Below are 18,942 nucleotides of genomic sequence, written 5' to 3' on the forward strand. Positions count from 1 at the left end.
ATCTGTGCCACCCACAGTTTTTTTGTCCTCCTTTTTTCCACTGAGGTTTTAGTGCACTGATTTGCAGTAATTGTGCAGAACCGGGGTAACAGCTTTTGACAAGTGTCTCCATCTCTATCTTTAACAAAGCTATTTTTTTTTTTTTTTTTTGGAATGGGTTTAACTTGTTGGTCTGAGGTCATTAATGGTGGAGAACAAAGTCACACATCTGAGCACAAGGAGGTTTCAGTGGAATCCTGGATCTGATGTCTTCTCCCATGTGCTTCTCGGTTAACTGATCTGGCTGAGCCTCAATTTCCTCTTCTACGAAGCAGGTTGCAGCTACTTAATAGACTTTTTAGAAAGATTAAGTACACCTACATACAATGCACAGTTCAGGAAATAAAATTAGTAATAAGGGAAGCTTGCTGGTTCTTTGGTGGTTCTGCATTGCTGGAAAGTCAGATGTGCAGTCACTGTGGTTGGCTGGGCACATCCCGTGAGTGTCTATTACCTTTTGCTACCAGGATGTAACTGACCATTGTCCTGCTTCCTGCTTCACTACGTAACTTTGTGCTTGGCCCATCAGAGTCTTCTAGGAACTGATTGCTAGTTATACAACTGCTCTCCTGCCCTTCAATCCCATGCGGCCATGTGTCTGGCCATTGGTTACCTAGTCTGTTCTAAGAATACCAAGGTTTTCTGAGGTCACTTTCATTCTGAACAAACGGGAATCAAGTGTAGCTACTGATTTTTGCTGTCCTGTCAAATGCTGTGGCACACTACAGAGATGTACTGTGTGTGTGTACTGTGTTAGATATGGTCTTGGTAAATGTGTGTGTGCTTAGTTATGGCTATTAGCTTTAAGGAGTTCACATCCTAATTGAAGATGAGAAGATAAAACCAATCCACCCATAGACATGTGTTGAATAGAGTGGGAGATATAGAGGTTGAGAAAGTGGTTATGTAAATAAGAAAAGAAATACATGATTTTTTTGGTGGGACATCTTCAAAGACTAAAAATATACAAACACATTTTGGGGACAGGCCCAGTGTCAACAGACTGCATTGGGTATTGCTTTGGAGCCACAGAGTGGGAAGGTGTCTACTTGCTCTGAAGGGGTGTCCAGAATTAATCTGTATTCTTTTTTTCCCCAGCCCTCTCTTTTATTTATTTATTTTTTCACAATTTTTATTAACATTTTCCATGATTATAAAAATATCCCATGGTAATACCTTCCCTCCCCCTGCCACCCACTTTCCCCTTTGAAACTCCATTCTCCATCATATCCCCTCCCCATCTCAATCATTCTACCTACAAATATACAGTACCGACCTATTAAGTACCCTCCTCCCTTCCTTTCTCTTCCCTTTATGTCTCCTTTTTAACTCACTGGCCTCTGCAACTAAGTACTTTCCTTCTCAGGCAGAAGCCCAGTCATCTGTAGCTAGGATCCACATATGAGGGAGAACATGTGGCGCTTGGCTTTCTGGGCCTGGGTTACCTCACTTAGTATAATCCTTTCCAGATCCATCCATTTTTCTGCAAATTTCATAGCTTCATTTTTCTTTACTGCTGAGTAGAACTCTATTGTATAAATGTGCCACATCTAGTCTGTATTCTTATTGGTATCAGCCCTCCATGTCTCTGTCTTTCCCTTTCCTATGTGTCACTAATGGAAGGACATGTGACAATCTGTGAGACAATTCCATGGATGGAGCATTGCTGAGGACCTTTGAGAAGGATTATTTTGCTCCTTTTCTGTCTCCATAAGAGAAGTATTAAACAGTGATGCTTTCCTTGGGGGATGCTACTTTTGGACTCAAGGTCCAGATGTCTGTAGGCATCTTATAAACCCAAGAGGCATCAGCCTTGTATAAAGGTTCAGTCTGAAGGCCACAGAGAGGAAGCATGCAAGAAGCTGTGTTGCTCATGAAAGCAGTCGTGTGGGGCATGACGTCGTCCCCCACTAAATCTTCAGGGACATACATGATAGTTTTGACGCCATCTTCCACTAAATCTTCAGTGACATAAATAATAGTTTCCATTGTTGTTTAAGCCAGGGATTAGAAACATTTTATGTAAAGGACTAGATAGGAAATATTTTAAGCATGACAGGCTGCATGATCTATAGCGTGTCTTCAGTGCTCCAATCTTAACATGAAAGTAAACGTAAAGAATACACGGACACATAAAACTTAATATGCAGAAACAAGGGTCAGGGCAGCTCCACGAGCCACTTTTCAATCTCTTTTTTTCTAGGTGAAATCATGGCCACTCTTGATTTCTTCTTACTTGACACTGAATCATTTATTTCAAATGATATAAGGGATTAACTATTTGCTTGGATGATATCACCGACTCTAGTCTCTGTACCCCAAGTTGGCGTGAATGTGTTTTATCCCTTCGTTTCTGAGTTCATGAGTGTAGAGTTGAGAGTGTTAGTGAATCCCTTCATTTCAGTTTGTATTTGTATTGCAGTTTTGTTTCTTTCTTGCTGTATGACCTAGGTCCATTTATCTTCTGAGGTCCTTATTCATTATGATGGTTAGAAAGGGTTTCTGAAAAGGGCCTTCAAGAAGAGAAAAATACAAACAAAACAAAAATGGCTGCAACTTTTAAAGTTAGTAAAGCCAAATCTGTTTTGTCATGACAGCTTCATGTCTACACTGGCGAGTAACTCCCCTGTCTCTCTACTCCTTGTAAGCTTGTGTTTTAACCAGGCTGATTACAAACCGTCATCATCAAATTGGATTTGCAAACTGCCATTAGCAGAAGCCAAAGGTCATGAAATTACTATAAATGACCAGCCAAAGAGGCTGTTCACAATTTAATGCTGTTTCTAAAATCACAAGTGTGCATATATGTGTGTGTGTACACATGTATGTATGTGTGTGTGAGAATGTGTTATGTTTGGTACAGGTGTGTGTGTGTGGTGTGTGTGTAGATGCATGCACATATTGTGTTATGTTTAAACAGGTGTGTGTGTGTGTGTGTAGATGCCTACACATATTTGTGCATGTGTGCATGTGTGGAGGCCAGTGGGAACTGTTGGGCATATTCTGTATTCGTTGCCTGTATATTTCTATAAATCAAATTCTCTCACTGCAGTTGGAGACACTTCTGAATTTTATTTTATTTTATTTTATTTTATTTTTTTTGATTTTTTGAGGTAGGATCTCACTCTAGCCCAGGTTGACCTGGAATTCACTATGGAGTCCCAGGGTGGCCTTGAACTCACAGCAATCCTCCTACCTCTGCCTCCTGAGTGCTGGGATTAAAGGCATGCTCCACCAAGCCCGACTCACTTCTGAATTTTTAGTTCAGATTGGCTAACCACCTATTGCGAGTAATTCTCCCATCTCTCCTCCCCACAGGACTGGGGTTCCAGGCATGGCTGGTCATGTCAGGCTGTTTACATGGGTGCCTGAGAATCAAACTCAAAGCCCCTCATAAGTGTTGCAGGCTCTCTTAACCACTGAACCAGCTCCCTGGCCTCCAGTTTCCTCTTCTTTTTTTGTCAACCACGAATGTTTGTCTTTGTTGTTCAGTTGCAAGAAGGTGAAATTAGACGAGTTCATAATTCAGGATTGTGTTACTGTTGGTACATCCCCCTCTTCTCTAATAGCTGTGGCAGCCCCAAGGACAGCGGGAATAATAGTGATAGGAATACAGGCATGTGATCAAGGTGTGGATAAGGCATGGCTCTGTCCTTGGGTTACTTATGCACTGGAGGAAAATAAATCACACACAGTGCTGTAAGTGCTAGCACAAATCACAGATAGTGACAGGATCATTAATTCCTTGCACACTGGGAAGCTTTTTCTGGCTCTGCAACTCGTTCCAGTACCCTGTTTTGTTTTTAAGGGGTGTTTGTACTTTTCATTCGTAGTGTTTACCATAGCTGGAAGTGATGTATGTGCTCCTCACACTGACTTTTATTAGGAATCCCCATAGCCCTTTCCACTGCCTCCTCTACAGAGGTCCTAGAAGTGTTGAATGAAGCAATGGACTATAAGATCTAAGATCTTGTGAGGGCTTCCAGAGAACAATACACTCGAATGAGGTTTTGAAAGAGGAATCAAGACCTGTATCCCAAACAGCAAGAATAAAATTAGACTAAACATAATAGCAATGTAAAAATAAAGTGTGCCCTCAGTGGCTGTTTGTTATGGAATTGGCATGTTCCCCACTGAAGTTCATAAATGTTTGAATTTCTAAGGAAGTGGGTTTTGTGGTAGAAAGAGCATGGCATGAAAATGTGAATGTTAGGTAGGAGTTGTAAGCCCTCTCCTGCCACTGTTTGCCATATATATACACATATACATATACATATACATATACATATACATATACATATACATATACATATACATATACATATATATATATATATATATATATATATATATATATGCATGCATCTGCTTGACCATGGCTGGCACGTCTGCGAAGAGCGATGAACCCTGTCATCTTATTAATGGATGAAATATCACAGATAGTCTCGCTGGCAGCTACGTGTCACTCCACTGATTCAAGCTTCTGGTTTTATGGTCCTCTAGTATGCAAGGTGTACCCAGCCACTGAAATGCACCTGTGCCTTGGCTCTCTTTGCCCCATGGTAAATGGACAAATCGTACTTATGTTGCAGACAGACATAGCTCCATGTCTGCTTCCACCATGTAAAAAGTCCATGATTTCAGTAACAAAAACTTGTTAAGGAATACAGCATTCAGCACTAAGATTTGCCAACCCTGGTTTTGAAACTCAAGTCAAAGAATTTTATGAACTGTGTAGGACAGGCCTATACTTAACCTGTTGGATCCTTGGTCTTGTGCCTGTAAACTCACCATTAAAATACCCTAAACCATGAAAAGCAAGGTACAAATACCCATTATCATGGTTCTTGCTCATTTGTTTTCTCATTTGTGTATAGAAACCTCAAGTGTATATCCATGTTGTTTCTTTTCTTTCTTGAAATATTTTATTTATTTATTTGTAAGGGAGAAATAGACAGAGAGAAAGAGAGAATGGGCACACCAGGGCCTCTAGCCACTGCATATAAACTCCAGACACATGTGCCCCCTGGTGCATTTGGCTTACATGGGTCCTGGTTAATCAAACCCAGGTCCTTAGGCTTCACAGGCAAATGCCATAATTGCTAAGCCATTTCCCCAGTGTCCCATGTTGTTTTCTAAGTGATCAGATCACAAGATGAAGTAAGATATTTACTTCACAGCTTGACACAAAGCTGATACCTAATTAAAGGAAGCCTTTAGTAGTGGTGTAGTGCTGTTACTACTTTTGGGGAAACAGACAAATTATAATGGGGCTCGTGAAGAGGGAGATGATTTTGAGAAGGCTTTATATATCATAGGCCTTGGGAGGATCCTTGGCAAGAATTTCAAGCATGTGGAAAGGTCCGGTTGAGACCAGATCTAGAAACGCATAGAGTGTCTCAGGTAACTCTGGAGTTGGTTACAGTAAGCATGAAAAGGCTTTATGGGGTACAGTTTGAGATCAGTGGAAGCTTGGGACATTACCAGACTATGAGATGACATCTGTTTCAAAACTCTACAATCTAGTTGCCATAAATATATTGCAGGATGTATATAAGCTTTGATTCAGAAGACACTGCTACACAGTTGAACAAACTATTGAATGGTTACACCTTAACATGACAGTGTTGATTGAACTTAGTCACACTCAATCACTTGGTCATTCATTAACTGACTCACTCACATACATTTTTACTGCCTCAATCACTCATTCTCTCTATCTACTCACTCATATATATTCACTCACTCCCTCACTCATTTACCCACTATCTCACTCACTCACTCTTTACCCACTGCCTCACTCTTTCCCCTTCACCCACTCACCCCTTTCAATCATTTTCATAGAGTAAACTTTGTAATGTAAGTGTCATAATTTATTTGTCACTGGAGGTCTTGTTTCTTAGATCAAGGCTCAGAAAATTCAAGTTTTTGTCATTTAAATGTGGTTTAGCTTCAAGATATATTAAGAATTTTGGAGAAATCACGTTAACGACATATCTCCACATATCTGTACCGTAGAGGGAACTAATGTTTTATAGAAATGAGCATCACAGTGCATATGCGTGAGCTGATAACACTCACCAGTAAACCCATCACTTAGGAGGCCAAGGAAGTGGCATTTCAGCAAGTTCGAGGCCACCCTGGGCTACCAAATGAGATCCTGTCTCAAAATAAAGGCAAGCAAATCAAATCAATAAAAACAAAACAAAATTTATGCACAATATAATCTTGATATACTTTCTCACTCTCAAAGAGCCAGTTTAGCTAGCCCCTAAACCAAGATGAAGACCACATCCATACTCCAGGAACTCCACAGTAGTCATTCTATGACAACAACCCTGTCAGTCTCTCCCACTTCATTAAAGATGACTGACTACTCTTCTGATTTCCCACATCATACATTAATTTTACCTGCTAGTTATTTATTTATTTGAGAGAGAGAAAGTGGGAGAGGGAGATGGGGAGGGAGAGAGAATTTATACACTAGGGCCTCCAGCCAGTGCAAATGAACTCCAGATCATGTGCCCCCTTGTGCATCTGGTTTATATGTGTCCTGGAGAGTTGAATTGGGGTCTTTTGGCTTTACAGGCAAATGCCTCAATGGCTAAGCCATCTCTCCAGCCCTATTGCCCATTTTTTTTAAAATAGATTTATATAAACAGAATGGGACAGTGTGGATTCTTTCAGCTTGGCTTTTGTTTTAGTTCAAATGTTATTTTGCACTTCTTCCATATTGCTATGCCTAGTACTGCCTTATTTCCTGTCACCTCATGTTCCAAAGCTTGAATATACTGCACTTCACCTGTCCTTTCTAGTGAGTTTGTGTGAGCTCCAGCACTGGAGCCCCGCAGAAGGGACAATGTCATTCTTATACATGCCTCTCAAAGACTAAGTGCATGCATTTCTGCTGAGTATTTACGAGGAGTGTCTCAGTTGTATAAGCGGTAATGTGCAGATTGAGTTTAGGACACACTGGTAAATAGTTTTTTAGACAGCTGTTCCAATTTTCATACCCATAATTCATACTGTCTGTGACTTTTTTGTCCATTTTAGTTACTATTTATTGGCATTCTCTGACTTTAACTTGCATTTACAAGATTACAGGTGAGGTTGCATATTTCTTCATATCATTATTAGTGTTTGGCACCTTATCCAGGGTACGATTTGAGGCTTAGGTTTTCTTGCTGTGCTTGCCACATTCACTAATGCTGTCCGGTTCCTGTGAACTTGTGCTGCACATTGAGTGAGCTTCATTCCCTTGTATGGCTTCAGCGAAGAGCACATGGAAAACAGGTGGTGGAACAAAGCTTGGGATCCACATGGAGTGAGGATGAAGCCAGGAGGGAAAGAGGAGCCCCTCTGTGATGGGCCTGTTTCTGTCTGTCCTGAATTTGAGGCTTAGCTTAGACTTTATTCTCTACTATTCCAAATGGGATGTGTTAGTGTTAGTTAGTTAGTAAAATGAGCATCTGAGGAGATCCTTCCGTCCCTGGCTAAGCTTGTCCCAGGCTAAGAGCTCCATGTTCTGTGGATGGCTTTATGGACATCTAAAGGTGCTCTGCCCCTGCTCAATCCTCACCCACCCCTTACTGGTGAGGTGCCTTGCTCAGTGTGATATTTATCTACTCAGCAGTAACACAATGTTTTCAGATAAGTGCCACGGCTGCAATACAAGCTTTAAAAAGATGTGCTGAGTTCAAGTCCTGCTTCTCCTTTATACTGTGTGAGTTTGGTCAGATTCCTTGAGATGTGGGTCCTTTCCATCTGGAGTACTAGAGAATGGCACCATGTTAAAGGTCACTGTCAGGATCAGATGTGACCACGCAGATAAAGTTATGTCAACAGTCCCTCGATGCCAGCTCTTTTTAATCAATTCTAATACTTGAAGTACATAATTTTGAAATAACTAAAAAATAGTGGTTATAGCTACAATTTATGTTTTAATTGAAATGTCAGGGTTTTAACAAGTGACATTGTTCCCAAACAATAAACTGTTGTCCAATTTTCAATGGTCAGTTGTATTAGAGCACAGCAATTAAGTGTGGGCTAGGCTTCTGGGAAGCCCAGGTCAACAGTAAGTCTATTTCCCAAACCCACTGCAGTCCTTCTGGAACCTGGTCAACGTTGAACAGATGAACCACAAGTTAAAGAAAACAAGAAGGGCCCATAGTCTTTAACATGTCACTGCCTAAGGAGACAGTTAACACTTAACCAGTGCTAACATGGAACCACTGCTAGACACAGAAAAGGGAAGAATAAAACAGATAAATTGTAGTTGTAACTCAATGCAAACTCAACAGTTGTATTGGGAGTTAAATTATCTTAACAAACAGATCTACTTAATGAAAAAATACATATGATGGTGTTATTGTTAAGCCCAAGAGCTTTGGGCCTCTTTGTGACAGACGTGCTTTGAGGTGGAAGACAAACTATAAAATGGAAGGTGGTCATTTGAGCCTGATAGGGGTTAAGTGGGAGCAACATATTATGTCTACTTTGTAAATCACCTAAGAAGTAATATTTATAAAGTTCATTGAGATTCATGGTTCAAAAAAACATCTGGGGTTTCATTTATAGAAAGAAAATTAAATATGGAATACTGAGTAGTCTCTTCATTTTTAATATTTAACCTATTGATATATTATTTATTGGTTAAAAGACAAAATATCTAGCAAGTCAAAGCACTCAAGTCAACAGAAGGTTTTGTGATTATAAATACCTGAGTGTGAAACCCAGTCCTATTGACTCTGTATGGGGGTCACTAAGTGAGTCATTTTCTCCAACAGGATCATAACCTTCTAAGGTAAATGTGGAGAGATCAGTGATTATTGATATAATGCACAAAACTGCTTAGTTTAATGCTTAATACTAAGAACTTATTTCATCAAGAGTTACCTTTAGAAGAAACCGTTTTTGTATTCAGTGAAGTACAGTCTATAAAGACGCTGAGGATAAAGGTGCCCATGTGTGTGTCTCCCCAAGTATGACGGCATGAGAGAAGGTCTGACACGCACTGCTCTTTATAGCTGATTTCTGAAGAAAGTCATGAACAAGACACAGATCTCACTGTTCTGTCTTGCCTCATGCAGAGAAAAGGGGAAACAGAAACTCAGATAGTGATGAAACAAGATAAAATGGTAAGCATTAAACTATTATATATTATTATATTTTATGCAATTTATATTAGAATGAATGGAATAAAAAGACTTTTAGTCAGGAGATTGTAGGTATTATATGTTATGACATTCACTTGGGCTTAGGAGATGATTCTGTTAGCATCTCATTTTGCAAGATAAAGTTTCAGGTAAGTGGGAAGTTTGATCAGAATGGCACAGCTCGTATGTGGCAGGTGAACTGCTGAGCTGTACTTGCCTCTCAGCTACCTACTTCAGGATTACAGACAACGGTGAGATGGAGATGTGGTGCCTACCCTGCTTCGTATCAGCATTGTTGAATTTTGTTACCTGGCAAAGGCGAAGGGAGAGCGCATTGCCGCCCAGGCAGCAGGTTGAAGACGTGATGAGTTGGGAAGGATGAGGGGTCTAGGGAAATGTAGTAAGGCCAGATCAAGGAGGCTTGAATGCTATACCAGAGGTTAGGAGTTTAGTTTCTAGACACTGGGGAGCCAGTAGAAATATCTGACACAGAGGCCAGGAGATCTGTTTAAGCAGAGGGGCAGAGGGACGTGTAAGATTAGAGCAACTAAAGTTATTATCTCACTCTCACTCATGCTGGGACTCTGTAGAGCCCCAGGCTTGCCCTGGGGCTGCAGCTGCTAGGTAAGCTCTCCATGCCAATGAACTGCCTTCATCTACTGAGATCACTGATAGGACTCCACTCTCTCTTTATGTTGGCCACTCCTGCTCTGTGCCCTGGGCTGTCATCTGCTCTCTCCCTGGTTCTCAGTTCCTAAACTCTAAATTGAGAGAGCTGGCCTGGAAAGTTTCCTCCTGGGCATAGAGTCTATGATTAAATCTTTTGTCACTGTCAGTACCAGCAGCTAAACTTGGATTCGTGAGAGCATTGTGGGCAGGTCAGGGTCAGTTTCACATCACTGGAGGACTGCTACTAACCCGATGCCCATACTGGGGCAGGTGCCAGATAATCTTGAGCTTGTGGTAGCTTCGCTCAGCAACCCAGGTATGCAAAACTGCAGCTCTTTTCTGTCGACAAACCTTGTTTCTGTCTTAACCCCCAGGACATAGATTAAACAATCAAATCAAGAGTTTGTTGTATAAGTGTGATGCTACAGTTTTAGGACCACAGAAAAATGCAGCAATAAAGGTGAGGATCAAAAATGAGAGAGTGTGGGTCTAGCCTAGTCTCACACTCCATGAGCTTCATAACTGTTCTGCAGTGGGAGGGATTGAACCCAGGGCCTCCTATATGCTAAGCAAGTGGTCTGCCACTGAGCTACATTCCCAGAGAGCTTTAGATATTCCCATTGGATCCTCCATCTGTAACTTCTCAACCCTTATACCAAGGTTTCCACTTCACATGCTCAGAAGCTTTTAGGTTTTCTTAAGCTTTTTGTGCTTGGGGAACATTGAAGACCTTCTGTGTCTCCTTAGTTGACTCAAGGAGGACGACACGGGTGTATTCTGGAAGACATTCTTCTAAGCCATTTATTTTTCCTTCTTTCCTTCATCCCTTCCCCCTTCTTACCTTCTTTCCTCTCCCTTTCTCTCTCTTCCTTCCTTCCTTTCTTTTTTTGTAAACTTAAAAGGGACTTATTTGTGATTTTCTATATATTTAGCTTGCAAATACAAGACTGTAAATGTATTAAGAGACAATTTCTGTGAAAGTTTTCATTGTGTTTCACTTCAAGTGCTGCACAAGTTAAAATCTGATAAAGGATTTACATTCTATTATCTGAAACTCCCCATCTCAGACTTTTATTTTAATGTGGTGGGTGACTTCATTTCCATAGATACCACCAGCAGGAAAGTCTCTCTTATGGTTCCTAGGACTTCCGTTAATTAGTGTGCATACAGTTTTCATTCTCTAAGTCATATGTCATTGTCATTGTCATTACTATCTTCATCACTTTCTATGGGGATGGCAGTAGCAGCTGAAGCACTTTAGTTTCTCGGCCAAGAGGGAAAAAGCCAGTTCGGCTGAAAGTGTCCTGTCTCTGGTAGAAGAGTACATATGCTGCTTTGGACACAATTTAGTCTTCAGATGCAATGGAACCACTACTGTCATCAAAACAGTGAAATTTTCCATCATCTGTATTTTTGGCAGAAGCAGTATAATGTCCTCCTCCCATCCCTCCATAGTGGTTGGAAACAGCAATCAAATTATAGCGGCAAGGTCCTGCATTTGGATTAATTAGGAATTCTGACATATCCAAGTCATTGATAGGAAAATCAACTAAAGTATCCAACTTGTCTCTCATGTAGCGAGTGTAGGAAAACTGCTTGAGATGAACCACAAGTACTGGAGGCAGAGACCATAAGTCTGATTTCTTTGTGGCTTGCTGGTGTTCTTTACAATTTGGACAATACCAGGGATCTTGAGCACCTAGCTTTGCTTCTGTTGTAAAAAGCTCAATGCAATCTTTTAATTTCACAAAGGGCTTTTAAGGAGGTTTATATTCCACACTTTCACATTTTTCAAAATCCTCAGCAGCATTTTCATCAGAGTATCTCTTTTACAAATCAGGATCTCAATCCAAAGCAAGAAAAGTTCTTTCATCGAGCCTAGGTTGCCTGTCATCAAATAGTTCTGTGAGATAAACTTCTACTTTGCAGTGCTTTACAAACATACCCTGTTCAACCACTTTTTTTCTGTTACTGGCTCTTGACCTTCCATCAATGTGTACCAGCTGACAAGTTTGTTCCAGCTCTCAGTTGGCAACAGCATGTAATCCAATTCATCAATAAGATGTTCCTTAAGTGACTGGGCATCACCATCTTTGAGAAGTCCAGAGTTATCAATAGGTCCAGGATATACATTTTGATCTCCCATCTGGTATTTGTCCCAGCTGTCAAAGCCAACATATTTTTTCCACTGTTTGAGTCAGCAACTATCAACTAGGTACCAGGTGTCCCCTTTCCGGAGCGAGATTTTGAGCAGCATCGCAATGTCAGAACGCTGGGTGTCCAGGTCCGCCGCTCCGCCTTCCACCTTCCGCCATCTTCTTCCACTATCTTCCCTTCCTTCCTTTCTTTCTAGAAATGCACAGAGATTTGGGGGTGAGAGAAAAGCTGAATATATCATGGCTAGAGTTCCTTTTTCTGGTCAACCTGATGCAAAACAACCCCAGTCCAATCAGACTTTATGTATTTTTTTAAGGTTGGGTAAAAGCAATATATTTCCCATTTAATAATGTCTTAAAGCTATCCCTCGTGCCCACATTACTACACTTTGAAACTCCAAATTATTAAACAACTTTCTCAGTAAATGAAAAGGTTCATTTCATCAAAGACCAAGTTTCCTTTATTTACCATCTGAATTCTGAAGTGCCACCCCACTCAGACATGTGAGGAATATAGAATGCCTGCTTGCCCCAAATGGAACGTAGTGTAGGGACAGGAGGCTGGACGAGAAGGAAATACTGTCTCTTAGGTTGGACATTTCCTCACTTCCTGTTATTTTCTGTAATTATCACTACTGTAATTCCTGGTTCAGCAGACCTATGGTTTCAATTCAACATTTGATAAAATTAAAATTGACTGGGTCAGGAGGCTTATCACAGGCTATTGATATTAGTAATGAGCATAAATTTTTTCTCTGTTAATTATGTGCATAGACACTAAGTGAATTGTCCCAGGTGTGGGGGTGCATACATTGAGGATTGTATTACTAAATTACTACAGACATCCTTCAGGCTTTGAAAGTCATTGATTTCTATGATTTTCTAAAATTGTAGAACGTGTTCTTGATCTTGAAAATAAAGTCAATGGGTGGAGTTTTGCAGGTGGGGCTCAGAAAGGAAAAGGAAGGTATTTTCCTCCTGAGTTGCCCCCACTTTGCTGTATTTGTTTTGCCTTGTTACCTCGTGCACTCTCAGATGATCCACACAGTTGACCAGGTGCTCTTGCCAAACTGTACCTCTAAGGCCAATGTGGAGATGGTAGAATGTGATTTTGTTCTAATCACATCCTCTTCTAACACAGAAGTGAGTGGCTTTCAGGTGTGTTCTGGAGTTGCCAGGACTGTGTCCAGAGGTAGACCCGCTTTGCCCTTCTTTCCTTGTTGGATTTGCCCCTTCACTGAAGGAAGAGAAATTTAGCACTGAGGATAAGATGAATACGGTACGGTTCCTGTGCCAGGTCAGTTTAGCATCTTCAAGAGAAATGAGTGATTTAAAGTAGTCATTGTTTGGGTGCTTCAGAAGTCTCGGCGGGGGGGCGGGGGGCACTTAAGTCAGGGGAAAAATCTGATTTCCTTGGTTACTTTTAATTCTGTCATTAGATATCCATGAAAATTAGTCAGAAGGTAGTCCACCATCTATAGAGAGCAGAGACGTGGAGTACTCTGATGTGTTCAGGCCAGAAAGCAGAGTAGAGATGAAGCCCATATGCTCAAAACACTGGGTGTGTTATAATCCCAAGGCCTGAAGACAGGGCCAGGAAGCAGAGCCCAGAGGGAGAAAGACCAGTGCAGGCATCACAGGTGGGGTCATCTCTGTGGTTCCTGGTACATGCTCCTCCAGGTACTGAAGAGCAGTGTATGACATGTGGTGTGAGATGCATCTCCAGGCATCAATTATTGGTGGTAGGAAAGGAGAAATCACCCATTCTGCCTTTCTCCTACTGGTTAAAGATTTGCTACACAGCAAGTGGGGAGGAAAGAAGTATGGAGAGAGACCAAGGCAAGGTAGGACCGGGGTCCACCTGCAGGAGGTGACTGGATTCCAGGAACAGCTCATTCTGAAGAACTGAGCCAGAGCTCACTGGGGCCTTAAAGGGTCTGAATGTGCATAGGAAGTAACTGATCTGTGCTGAGCCGTTTCCTCAACAGCTGAACTCTCGGTCCTACAGTCAGCATGTTCAAAGAGTGAGCACCTGTGGTCACAGTCTGGGTGTGGCTTAGCTGGATGATCTGCCATGCATGGAGGCTGCCATTCAGGGGTTGCAATCTTTGAGGAAGACCCACTTCCAAGTTCCGTGAAGTGCTTATTGGCAGGATTCACGGAACGTGAGCTGTTACCCAAAAGCTTTCTTAAGCTTTTCTCTGTAGGGCTGCCTATAGCATGGGACCTGGCTTATCAGTGCTTGCAAGAGGGCAAGGAAGGCGGCAGATGGAATGCTTATAATCCTGGGGAAGGATCACACGGGAGCAGGGACAGTGTGTTGGGGTCATCTTGAAGTCAGCCTTCCCCATGCACACTGCCTTGCATTTAGTAATCACCAAAGTCCCAGGGCATGATCCTCTTATGCTACTGAGGAAATAAGCTTTCTTCTTTTCCTGGAACTCTTCCTGATAGTACTTGAGCCCCACTTGGAGACGGACGCCTTGCTGCTTTCTCTAAGTCTGCCTTACACACAGCAGCAGCTCTGTGCACGTCCAGGAGCTTAGGATCTTTTTTGCCCTCCATCAGCATAAAATACCCAAGTGTGTCATCCACCTCTGAAGAGATCCTGCACAGCATTTAAGGCATGAATGAGGCCTGTGGTTGGGCTAATGTCTGTAAGTCCCAGTTCTGTGAGTATGAGCAAATGAAGTGAACTTTCAGACTTCCCTTTCTTTCCCCTTTCCTCCTTTTACATGTCATTGAAACATTACCAACCATCAGCACTATTTTAAAAGTTGATTAATTGAATACATTTTTAAAAAAAGTACTTGAAACAGTTCCAGACTAGCAGGAGTTGTCTCGGTCTTCCATATTCTCAATGTTGACAGTGGCCAAGGGGGGACTTGCCTGTGCAGGCTGAGTGTCAGCCCTGTCTCCGGTCTTCCCCGACTCCAAGCTGGTGACACTGTCCTTTGTGAAAACCAGCAACCCCCCTCCCCCCATTTGGTAACCTCATCTATGTGCCACTCAGAGTCAGACGACTTTGTTTAGTGAAACATGAGGTGGGAGCTGAGGATGAAGAGAAGAATGTGCAGAGACGTGCTCAGATGTGCTCAAATGTATGTTGGTGCCTGGGGAGGAAACCCTGAGTCTCCATGCAATCCTATTCTTGCTGATCCTTTGAGGAAAATATCGTTTCTCCCCTGTCTTTCCCATGGGAGCACCAGTTGAGCTTGTGAAGGCAGCCTCCATGCCTCTCACACCGGTGCCTTCATGATGGGGCTCCAGGCTCCGCCGTGGGAGACTTGGGTGGACCTAGCATTCGCTCCGCAGCACTCAGCCGCCACCCTTGGATCTATCTGCGTCATGGCTGGCTTTTTCATGGAGAGCACATTCTGAGTGTTTGACAGCAGCTTGACTCTGAGGTGGCCTCCAGCACTGCCCATGCTCTTCGGAGCTTGACAAAGTGGCTGGTTCTCTGTGCTCTGTGGTGTTTGAGCATTTCTCGAGGGACATCTCCCTCCTTGTGTGCACATGAGCTAAGGTGGAAAGGACTGAGAATGATGTGCAGTCTTGTTTCCTGAGAAGATGACAGTTTTATTATGTGTAAGTACCCTGACTTTATAGGACCCAGCACAGTACCAGAAATGTGCTCCATGTCGCTCTCAGGAAAAGAGATCCAAGGCTGTGTGTGAGATAGGGTTCTAGGTACCAACGTTGGCAGATGTTTCAGGTGAATTAAGAGTGGACCCTTCACTGTTGTTTCTCATTCCCTATTGTGTGGGAAGGACTGTGACAACTGCCGCCCTCTCCACTGCATATCTCTGGATATGCATAGTGGAAACAGTTGGACAATTGGCTGGCCTGGAGACAGTGTATCTGTGAGGAGTAAGTCACCCAGGTAGACCAGACTGCAGTTCCCAGATTGCTGACTCTTTTGGGAAAATCCATTTATGCTGCCCAGTTCTCAGAACTGATGGCATGAGCTGGCTCTCTTGGGCTCTGCTACCGCACATCAGTTATATTCATCACATGGCTCTGGAGCGAGGGCAAGCAACTGGTCACTGTCTCAGTGGAAAACTTTCATTAAGGCAAAAACCCGTCCTTTGCTGTCTCAGGCTTTACTGCTGTGCCAGCTGAGGTTCGAGGCTGTTTGTCTTTTCATTGTCAAAGCCTAGTGGATAGAAGCATATGTCCCAGGATCTCATATTTGATTCAGAGCCTGGGTTGTTAGCAGATGGGGACCCCTCCAGCTTGGGGGTGTCACTTTCTCAAGAAGATCACCAGTATGCCCTGCACCTCCTGTGCAGCTGCTCAAGGCACACCTCTTCTGTCTTCAGCTTCTTGATGGGATTGTGGGGGAGGCTGCCAGGTCTTGGGCATTTTCTTAGCATTACAGAGAGAGCTGTTAGATCAGATTGTCTTTGAGCAGAGAGCACGGACAGTGGGATGGATGATGGCCCACGCCGTGAGACTCCCCCATCAGGAAGGTAAGGATGCTTTCTCTTCTGGCTCTGCCTGGAGTATCATATAGGGAGACAATGATGTGAAAGGTTCTGAGAAGGCCTTCGAGCCAAAAATTGATTCCAACTAATATTCCCCACGCTTGGTTTGTTGCAACACTAAACAATATATTATAACACATCCAGATCCGTGATATTTAAATCTGCACCCAGTGACAGGCTCCTCAAAGCTATGCCTTTGGACCCAAAACATTTTGTGTATTTCCACGCAATTCACTAAGGACCTTGTCCTATACAGTTAGGTCTGTCTGAGGTCTTGAGATAGCTGGCGGTGAAGTTTCTGCAAAATGACCAAACTGGAGATGAGCTGAAAGTAGACCGACAGGACTTGTCCTCAGGCACTTCTTCTCATCCATTCTGGTGGTATGCACAAAGCACAGGGTGGTATAGGATTGGAGTACATTTAAAATTAGGGGAGTAGGTCACTTGTGGTTGGAGTGGAGTGGGGCTGTGGGTAGCCTGGGGAGGCAGAAGCTGTGTCTTGGGTGAGTTTACACAGTGCTGAGGAGTGTGTGTGGAGGAGGTGGAGGGGATCCCACAGCTTACATCAGGCAGCTCCCTCACACTCGCTGCTGCAGGTGGGTGTGTGACCTACTTATTTCTGACTCATCTCTCCTGCTTCTGCTGTTCTTCCTTTCCTCCCACTTCCCTCCAGTGGTGGTGGGTGGAAGGTGAGACTGGGATAAACTGGGCAGGTACTGGAGCGTCAGCCTGCATTGTATGGTCAGGCTCTGGTTCCAAGCTCATCTCAGTGTCTTCCTCCCCCTGTTACCCATGGACATGACATCTCAGCAGGACTCTTTGTGGATTTTGACCTTGGACACTCAATTTTCTCACAGTAGCTGAGTAACTCAATCAGACTGTAAATAGTGGACGAGAAGTATTTGTTTGCTCACAGTCCTGGAGCCTGGGCCATCCAGTATCAAAGCACTGGTGTTTCTCAAGACATCATATGGTGAAATAGATGGAGCATACAAACTTGGGTCCCTCTTCTTCTAAACCTTCTAAGTCGCACCGTGGGAACCCCACCCTCATTACTGTATCCAGTCTTAATTACCTCCCAAAGGCTCCGTCTACATTCCATCATCACGTTACCCCGAGCATAAGGAACTTTACCAGACCCAGTTGCGAGGTGGCACCACCGGACCTGCGACGGATGAGAGGTGGCTCTCTCTCGCACATTACCTGGGCTTTCCTAAGATCTCAGTGAGAATCCCAGGCACGGACTGCTGCGTCTGGCACACCCCGAGGCTTGGTTCCAGAGATACACCGCACAGGGAGCTTCCTCCCCAGCACCCATTCTCCGTCAGGCCTATGTTGCATCTTTGCACAGTGCTTGAAGCTCAGCAGCAGCTCCGCAGAATAGAATAAGGGCACTTAGGCACTGGATCAACATGGCACAGAGGAACAGAGAGGTACTTGTGAACAGTGGTCAAGGAGGAAATGCAAAGTGTGGGGTTTTCTAGGTCATTTCAGGTGATGATGATGATATAACACATTCTTTCTGTGGGTATTGAGGAATTGAATCTGGATCCTTAGGCTTTGCAGAAAAGAACCTTAAGTTAGCCAACTCTTCAGCCTTTTTAATCTTTTTAAATATATTTATTTGCAAGGAGAAAGGGGGAGATTGGTGAGCCAGGGACTCTTGCCACTGCAATTGAACTCCAGATACATTTGCCATTTTGTGCATCTAACTTTACATAGGTACTATGGAATTGAAACCAGAACAGCCAGGATTTGCAAGAAAGTGCCTTTAACTACTGAGCCATGAACTGAAGTGTATGTGAGGAGCCTGTGTTAGTCAGATGCAGAATGCTGCTCAGCCCAGGTAGTTAGGTGATGACTTCAGTTCATTCTGTCATCCAATAGGCCTTTGCCAAAGAACTACTGTGCCAAGAGTGTCCTAGACTATGGTGATACAGAAGTCAAATAATTTTGTTCAGCTTCTCAAACATCAGGATTTCCCTCCAGAGAGACTTGGACATTCCCCCTCCCATCTGTAAACCAGCAGGCAGAGCTGGATCTGCCATCAGTGGGTGGCAGAACCTGGAGGCCCATCCTCTGGTTTCCCTAATGCTCCTGCTCAACTATGCCCTAGGAGATGCCTCTGATGTGGGGCCTGGCCTTAAGGCACATCCTGAAGCCTGTGTGCTCTTCATGGTGTGCGTGTGTCAGAGGAGATCTTAGCCAGGATCTCCACGGGCTGGCTTTGAACACCACTCTGCCTCACTGTCAGTCACCTGTAAGAACTTGGATTGCTTAATTTCTAAAAGGGAAACTGACAGTAATACACAGGGCTTCTATGCATGGAACAATCATGTGATGTGTCAGTCAAGCCCAGATGCCTCTGTGAGTGAATGGGGACGGGATGAACAATTCAACTGGGACATGAGACCTTGAATGAGACTATCCTAGGGA

The 18,942-nt window shown here is 43.2% G+C and overlaps 1 protein-coding gene and 1 pseudogene across 1 annotated transcript in view; one reads left to right on the plus strand and one right to left on the minus strand.

Annotated features, from left to right (window-relative positions):
* Fam135b (family with sequence similarity 135 member B) overlaps positions 1 to 18,942 on the plus strand; it is a 354,422-nt gene that overhangs the window by 80,234 nt on the left and 255,246 nt on the right.
* LOC101596807 lies at positions 11,015 to 11,806 on the minus strand (annotated as a pseudogene).

This window comes from Jaculus jaculus, chromosome 2 (genome assembly GCF_020740685.1).
Source record: "Jaculus jaculus isolate mJacJac1 chromosome 2, mJacJac1.mat.Y.cur, whole genome shotgun sequence".
Taxonomy (NCBI): domain Eukaryota; kingdom Metazoa; phylum Chordata; class Mammalia; order Rodentia; family Dipodidae; genus Jaculus; species Jaculus jaculus.